This window comes from Mustela nigripes, chromosome 13 (genome assembly GCF_022355385.1).
Source record: "Mustela nigripes isolate SB6536 chromosome 13, MUSNIG.SB6536, whole genome shotgun sequence".
Classification (NCBI taxonomy): Eukaryota; Metazoa; Chordata; class Mammalia; order Carnivora; family Mustelidae; genus Mustela; species Mustela nigripes.
The window spans coordinates 63,219,676-63,228,200 of NC_081569.1; the positions used below are offsets into that span (position 1 = coordinate 63,219,676).

The 8,525-nt window shown below is 42.4% G+C and overlaps 1 pseudogene; it reads right to left on the minus strand.

Moving 5' to 3' along the window:
* Positions 1-1,204: 1,204 nt before the first annotated feature.
* LOC131999355 (dihydrofolate reductase-like) lies at positions 1,205-4,386 on the minus strand (annotated as a pseudogene).
* Between the last annotated feature and the right edge of the window lie 4,139 nt (positions 4,387-8,525).

Sequence of the window (8,525 nt, forward strand, 5' to 3'; positions counted from 1 at the left end):
TCACAGTGACTAATTACTTGAAAAATATCACTGTACATGAGAACAATACACTTGCTGAAATAATAAAGCAAAAGGCCGTGAGACTGAGGTTCTAATGCTTTGGTGGTATATGCAAGTAAACAGAAACCGAAGCCAGAGTCAATGCACTCAAATCTGAGAAAATTAAATTTAAGAACACCTAATCACAAACAGGTAACCAGGCTTCCACAGAGAAGACAAACGATTAAGCTACAGCCAATCTAATCTAATTGCTTTGCTTTGTTTTTTTACTTTATTTTATACCCTAAGTTCTTGAGGAAAAATTCAAGGTCTTTCCTTAATAAAATAAATATTTTGTCTGTGATATGGCCATGAAGGTTTTAGGGGCAAACATAGCGTTATCTCTCCCTGTAGTCTAGGCATTTTTTTCTTTTTAATTTTCATTTTTTAATTCAGTGAAATTTAGTTTAGTTTCCAACTTCATAATTTTGGTTTCTAGCATTATCTATTTTTAGTTCATTGCCTTTTCAACTTCTAACTTTAGCCATATGCTTGTTACTAGATTCTTCTTTTTTGTAAAGAACAGCCTATTCATCTGCTGTCATTGGAACATCCCATGGAATTTCACTGAAGATCAGAAACAGTTTTTAGAGGTCTCAACCTTCTCTTTTAACCTTCACAAAGGTAGTGTCCTACTGACCTCTTTACTATCCCTATGGAATATACCGGAGTTCTCAACTTACTGATTCCCTGTCTGAACGAACAGAACTTCTTTTCAGAAGTGTGATATGGCATAAAAAAATTCATAATCCCTACTTTTATCTAATTTTCTTTTAGTATCTGAGTTCTAACTCTTCTGTTTATAACTCTTTTTAACTCTTCCATTTCTGACCTTTGAACAAATCTCTCTTGTCCTATCTCTATAGGTTCTGGTTTCAACTCATGCTATCAGGGGACTTTCTCACTTTGGCTCTTGGTAGATATATTATCCTAGGCAAGTGCTGGCCCTTGGTGGGCATCATTCTGTTACAGCAAAAATGTTTCTCAAATGGTATCTGATATGGTCTAAATAAGATTGATCTTTACTATAGTCTAATTAAGATTAAGTAATAAATACTCATTGCTTAGAAATAATTAACCATTGAACTAAAGTCAACAAAACTCTTTTTTTCTAATATTAAAATATACAATTGTTTGGAGGGGAGGGGAAACAACTTGAAATAAATCAGAGAATACCTTCACATTCATCGTTCTTCTCATATACTTCAAATTTGTATTTAATTCCTTCTTCCTTCTGGACGTTAGAAAGAACACCTGGGAGAAGTTTTTATTTCTCCAAATCAATTTCTGGAAAAAAAGTATCACTTTCAAATTCTGCATAATCCTTGTCACAAATAGTCTAAGATGGCCTGGCTTGTTCACGGCTTCCTTATAAACAGAACTGCCTCCCAACTATCCTAATCATGTCCACTTTATTTGCTAATTCTGGTTGCTCAAAAAATTTTAAGACATCATCCAGATTTTCAGCAAGAAAATGAGTTTCTTATGGATGTTCCTTGAGGTCTCTGAGCACTAAATTAATCAAATTAATTAAATTTAATCAAATTAAATGTCTTTTAAAAAGTAGATTCTTCTCGGGGCACCTGGGTGGCTCAGTGGGTTAAGCCTCTGCCTTCAGCTCAGGTCATGATTCCAGGGTCCTGGAATCAAGCCCCGAATCAGGCTCTCTGCTCAGCAGGGAGCCTGTTTCCCCCACCCCTCTCTCTCGGCCTGCCTCTCTGCCTACTTGTGATCTCTCTCTCTCAAATAAATAAATAAAATCTTTTTTAAAAAAAAAAAAGTAGATTCTTCTCGGGAATAGAGACCCATGTCTTCCTAACCATAATCACCAAATTCTGTTTACCTTCTACTGAGGAGTATGTGGTCATTCTTTTGAAATATTTGAACTCATTCCTGAATGAGGGCCACAGTGGGTCCCCGTTTTTACTGGTATCCCTGTTCTGGGACACAGAGAGGACACAGTTTACAGGCAAACCTAGACAGCAGCTGATACACACCTCTGAGCTGGCACACCAGCCCAGCTTTATTGGGAAATTGTCTCCTTGGACTCTAGCCTTTTAGAAAAAAATCAAAGACTAGCCAAAGACTAACTAACTGGGTCCTAGATATCTGACCAGTTTGATTGGAAAATTCATGCATTAAAAACAATTCTGGGGGCATCTGGGTGGCCCAGTGGGTTAAAGCCTCTGCCTTGGGCTCGGGTCATGATCTCAGGGTCCTGGGATCGAGCCCCGAGTTGGGCTCTCTGCTCAGTGGGAAGCCTGCTTCTCCTCTCTCTGTCTGCCTGCCTCTCTGCCTACTTGTGATCTCTCTGCCTGTCAAATAAATAAATAAAATCCTAAAAAAAAAATTCTGATACTTTGGAGAGCAAAAGAAAGAAGGTAAACCTTAGAAGGAAAAGAAAACCTGGTAAATAGAAATGGGAAAAAAAAATTTAGTCATGTATCAAGCACTTACTATGATTAAAAAGTCTCTGACACAAAGAAGACATTTCTGTCTTTATAGCACACAGGCCTAACTAAAGACCGCGGTAATGTATGTAAGCCTTCCCAACCCCCATGGGCCACTTCCTCTTTTTACTGTCTTCATTAGAAAAAACAGAGAGCACTCTTGCTGCCACACAAGGCCATAGTACTATTTGAAGGGGTTTTCTAGGCATCCTGACTGTCTAGAAACATGCATGTCATTTTCATCATCTGAAGACTCAGGGAGCCTGTTAGGTTGAGCTCCTGCAGAAGCAGTCCCCAATGCCAGAATCTGGATGTATATGACTTTAAAAACAGGTATTCAAGGAGAAACCAATAAGGGCTTGGGGGTGGGGGGGAGAAGGAGAGGGAATGGGAAGAAGCCAAGTGAAGGGGTGATTTCAGAAGTCATACACTCAGCCTGGTCCCAGGGGAGCTCTACAGGAATACCCCTCAAAGTTAGTTCTGCCCTGGAGCAAAGGAGCTGGGCTTTGGCACCTCATATCGGCTTGTTTTTGGCTATATGTTGCAGAGTGTGTTGTGGGATGAACATGAAATTCCCAGGTACTACCAGCTCACTCCAGTGCCTTAGGGTAACCTGCAGGGCAGGGGGGTAATGTGCAGGGGCTAGTTGTTAGCAGCAAAATATGAAAAAGCTGGATATGGACTCACAGAGTCTGGGTGGGGCATCAGTGTGCTACTGAGAGTTTCCTGTTAACTTCCTCTGCAGGGCCCACAACACATGCAGTCCCTAACTTCCATTAAAAGTTCTAAATTTCTAGGGGCTAGCATTAAAGCGTAGATGCCACTGAACTCAGACCTAAGTTTGAATCCTAATTCCACACAGTTTATTCACTTAATCATTTTTTCAATAAATATGGAGCATCTACACCATGCCAGACACTGTTCAAGCGTTATTCTGAGAAGGAGATGGTAAGAAGAGCTCTGTAAAATGTACAGCTCCGGGCAACTGCTTTTACTTGCAGCGTTATTTATTTTCATAATTTCCTAGATCAAGTAAAAATGACCTAAACCACAGCAAAGGGATAAAAGGGAAAACTTTTAAGCACTTAACTGGTGGAAAAAAACAATCCATGCTTCCACTCCTTTTCATGAACGACTTTAGGTAAAAGTCCTCACTCATTCTGGACAGTTCCCCAAAGGGAAGCCTGCTCTCTTCTGGCATCCTCAGGATTTCTGGGAATGATCTTTTTTTTTTTTTTTTTTTAAAGATTTTATTGATTTATTTGACAGAGAGAGAGAGATCACAAGTAGGCAGAGAGAGAGAGGAAGGGAAGCAGGCTCCCTGCTGAGCAGAGAGCCGGATGATGCGATGCGAGTCTTGATCCCAGGACACTGAGATCATGACCTGAGCCACTGAGCCACCCAGGTGCCCCTCTGGGAATGATCTTGATTAGAGAATATACAAACTGCATTCTCAGGAGCTTCTGGTCCTGCCTCTGTCACAGTTCATCCTCTTTCAAACCTCTTAATTTTTCCCAGCCTCAGTTTTCTTACCTGTAAAATGAAGTTTTCTGCCACCAACTGGTGATGGCACAGTAAGTGGGTCACATGTATATGGGAGCCTTCTCTGCTAGATTTTTAGGGCGGGGAGTCAGTTCTCAAGCTCAGGCTTGACAGACTGAGATGGACACAGGCCCTAGGACTCCACTGTAGATCAGAAGTTTTAACTCCAATCAAATCCAACCCTCCCACCCCATTTTCTCCAACACATCCTTATTACAATTCTTTAATGGTACCCCTTTACTAATTTGATTGTGAAGGCTAAGCAATTTAGTACGTGAATGCTCTGGCCTGGCTTCAGAGGCTCATGGAAGGAGTACCAGATGCTTGCAACTGGCCTAGGATCTCTGTAAGCCATGACCACTGAAGACACAGTGGCACTATATTGATGGTTCAGAATCAGATATAGTATTGCTGGCTGTGGTGTGCTCCTCCTAAACAGTGAATATCTCTAGGAAAAAATTCCAAATACAAAAAACAAACCGAAAACACATCTTCCTTTTAGTTGTCTGATAGTTGTATTCCTGGAGAATTCAGTTATATGGTCCTATTACCTGCCTGACCCCTGATCTCAGAAAATCTCAAGTAGAGGATTCTGCTTAGCCAGCCTACCTTAAAAAAGAAATATTTGAGGAAGGTGCCTGCCTAGATGATTCAGAAAGTGTGGCAGTTAAGGCAACCTCATTGTAATGTTAAAATCCCCTTCTGAATATCCCAAATGTTAATAAAAGGAGCCTGCTTTCCTTTGCTCTGGGATAGCAGCTGTGAAAATGATTCCCCATGATCTCCCTGTCTGTACAAATAAAGTTGCCCCTGAGGCAACTCCATTTGGTGTAGTCTCTGTCCATAAGTCATGGAGGAGTGGGCCCACTTTGGTAACAGTCCTGGCATACTAAATAGTTAATACAGGGGCTCCTGGGTGGCTCAGTGGGTTAGAGCCTCTGCCTTCAGCTCAGGTCATGATCCCAGGGTCCTAGGATTGAGCCCCACATCGGGCTCTCTGCTCAGCAGAGAGCCTGCTTCCCCCTCTTTCTCTCTGCCTGTCTCTCTGCCTATTTGTGATCTTTGTCTGTCAAACAGATAAATAAAATCTTAAAAAATAAATAGTTAATACATATTCAAGAAATAAAACAATTGAAAAATAAAACATATTTTTACATGTGATTGTAAAGACCAGATTATAAGCAGGTTTCCATACATTGAGAGAGAAAGAGAGAATGAATGAATATGTGTGTGTGGTGGGGAGAAGCTGGGGCCCCTGACCCTCAGCCCCTATGCCAGTTGGAGCAACTAAAAATAGCCGTGTTAATTTCCAAAGCTTTTAGAAAGGCATACTGCCCCAATTGAATGAGAACCACTTTTCTAGAGAGTAGAGAGTTGCTGAGCTAATAATCAGGGGAAAGAATAAACAAACCGGTGCCTCCTCTTTCTCAGAAAGCAGAAGCCTGCAGAAAGAGGAAACAAAGGACGGGAAACTCCCCTTTTCTAACCTAGAACATGGCTTTCTGCGCAGAGACTGGTAACAAGTCACCACGGACTCGGGTTTTTTGATTGGTCAGTTGAGAAACTAAAATAGCTGGGTTAAAAGGAGGGAACCCCCCAGTGCTTTCCGCGGTCCCGTCGATAACTTGCACTGAGACCCCCTCGCTTCATGACTTTGGCTATTTTCCGTTGAGCGCTGCCGCCAGCCTGAGCGAGTTCACGGTGAGGTCTTGTCCCATGCCGTCCCCTCCCTCCGCTTCTCTCTATCCGCAGGCTCTCCCTGGCCCTGTGGCAAATCTATCCTTCTTCCGGCCCAATGTGGCCAGGCAACTGGGTTTGGCTCGCTGAGGCTCTGTCCAGATCCTACGAGGAAGCAGCTGAGAGGTCAGGAAGTGGAGCGCCGCGGGAACGCACGCTTCCAGCGCATTCTCGCTGGAGAGTTCTCTGGGCAGGACTGGGCTGATCAGGACAAAACAGCGCAGTCACTGATGGCGTCCGAGGCGGGTGCTGCTTTTTGGGGTAGCTCAGCCTCGACCTGAAGGTTCTGTTTCTCTGGGCACAGCGCGAAGAAGGAGTAGGACGGTCAAAGAAGACAAATACTGGAGGGCGGTGCTCTGGCAAAAAAGCCAGAGGTGTCTGGGGGTGTCTAAAAGAACTGCTTCCGTAAGTAGCTTGGCGCTTCCAGTGGAGCCCTAGGCACTATGCCTTCGTGCCCTCCTCTCCATTTTCCTGTAGGATCTCACGCTTCCCCACCAGGTTCTAGGGCCTATGTCTGAATTCAGATTATGTCACATTGTTTTGTGTAACATTTCTATGGCAGCTTATGTGCTTTGTCTTGGTAAAAGCTTTATTGAGATGTAATTCACAAAGCATACAATTCATCTATTTAAACAATACAATTCAGTGGGCTTTAGTATATTCAGAGTTGTGCAAACATCACCTCAATTTTAGAACATTTTCATTCTCCAAAAAGAAACTCTGTACCCATTAGCAGTCACTTCCTATTTCTCCTCAATATCCCAGGCCTAACGAACAACTCATCGTTCCGTTGCTATGGATTTGCCTGTTCTTGACATTTCATATTAATGGAATCATACAGTTTATGGTCTTTCGTGATTGGATTCTACTACCTAATACGATGTTTTCAAAGATCATCCATATTATAGCAAGTATCTGTACTTTATTCTTTTTTACTGCTGAATAAAATTCCATTGTATTGATACACAACATTTTGTTTACCCATTCATTAATGGGCATTTGGGTTGTTTCCACTTTTTTGCTATTAATATTGTTATCAACATTCACGTACAAGTTTTCAGATTGGACAGATGTTTTCAATTCTCTTGGGTATACACCTAAGAGTGGAGTTGCTGGGTCATATTGATGAAGGAGCTGACTGAGGACAAAGCAAAAGCTGGCACCTTGCACCCCCTCTCCACCTCAGGCACCCCTGACCGCCATAAACAAGAAACAAATAGTTAACTTGCAGAGATCACAATCCTGCAAGACAGGAATCTCCCAACTATCTTGATCTTTTTTTTTTTTTTTTAAGATTTTTTTATTTATTTGACAGAGATCACAAATAGGCAGAGAGGCAGGCAGAGAGAGGGAAGGAAGCAGGCTCCCTGCTGAGCAGAGAGCCCTATGCGAGGCTCAATCCCAGGACCCTGGGATCATGACTTGAGCCAAAGGCAGAGGCTTTAACCCACTGAGCCACCCAGGCAGCCCTCAATTATCTTGATCTTACTGGCTTGCCAAAAGACAACACGTTGTAGGCCCTCTTTAGCATATGAAAGCTCCGTTGAAACCTCTCTTTCCCTCACCTTCCCCCAACCACAGGGTACGTAGCCTGCCATCGCTCACAACCCAGGGCAGCAGCTCTTCCTGCCCACGGGTCCTGTCCCCGTGCTTTAATAAACCACCATTTTGCACCAAAGATGTCTCAAGAATTCTTTCTTGGTCATTGGCTCCGGACCTCAGCCCACTGAACCTCACCTAGGTTCTAGAACTTCATAAATATGGTAACTCTATATTTAACATTTTGAGGAACTGACAGACTGTTTCCCAAAGCTGCTGCACCATTTTACAGTCCTACCAGCACTATATCAGAATACCAATTTTTCTGCATACTCACCAACACTTTAATATTATCTATTTTCTAAAGATCATTTTCCCCCCAAAGATTTTATTTATTTGACAGAGAGAGATCACAAGTAGGCAGAGAGGCAGGCAGAGGGGGAGGGGAAAGCAGGCTCCGTGAGGAGCAGAGAGCCAGATGTGGGGCTCTATCCCAGGACCCTGGGATCATGACCTGAGCCGAAGGCAGAGGCTCAACCCACTGAGCCACCAGGCGCCTCTATCTATTTTTTAAATTATAGTCATCCCAGTGGGTGTGAAATTGTATCTCATTATGGCTTTAATTTGCATTTCCCTAATGATGACTGAAGGTGCATTATTTTTTAAATTACAAAATAATTTTTAGAAAAGACTTACATGCTGAAGTTTTGAGAACTATAACTATTTACACCATTTGCCCAAAGTCACAGAGCCTAGACCCAAACCAAATCTCTTTATGGCAAATGCTTGAACTCCATCCCCTCTTTTATAAAACAGAATATGGGATAAAACTTTTCAAGAAAATTCCTCTTGATAGCTGTTAGAAAAGGAGTGCTGGGCAAGATGAACCTCTGCATGGACTAAATGGGCATTTCTTATTTGCTATTAGAAACCCAAAGGTGCAAAGAACTTTTTGGTCTCTTCATTTTTACTTTGTAAAAAATAAGTGTTTTCAAGGTACCTGGGTGGCTTAGTCAGTTAAGGGGCCCTCTTGATTTTGGCTCAGATCAGGATCTCAGGGTTTTTGAGATTGAGTCCCCAGTCAGGAGTCAGGCTCTGTGCTGGGTGTAGAGTCTGCTTAAGATGCTCTCTCAGTCTTTCTCTCTGCTCCTCCTCCCGCTTCTCTCACTCTCTTAAAAAAAAAAAAAAAGTTTCCTTGAGATCCTCACACTGGATCTT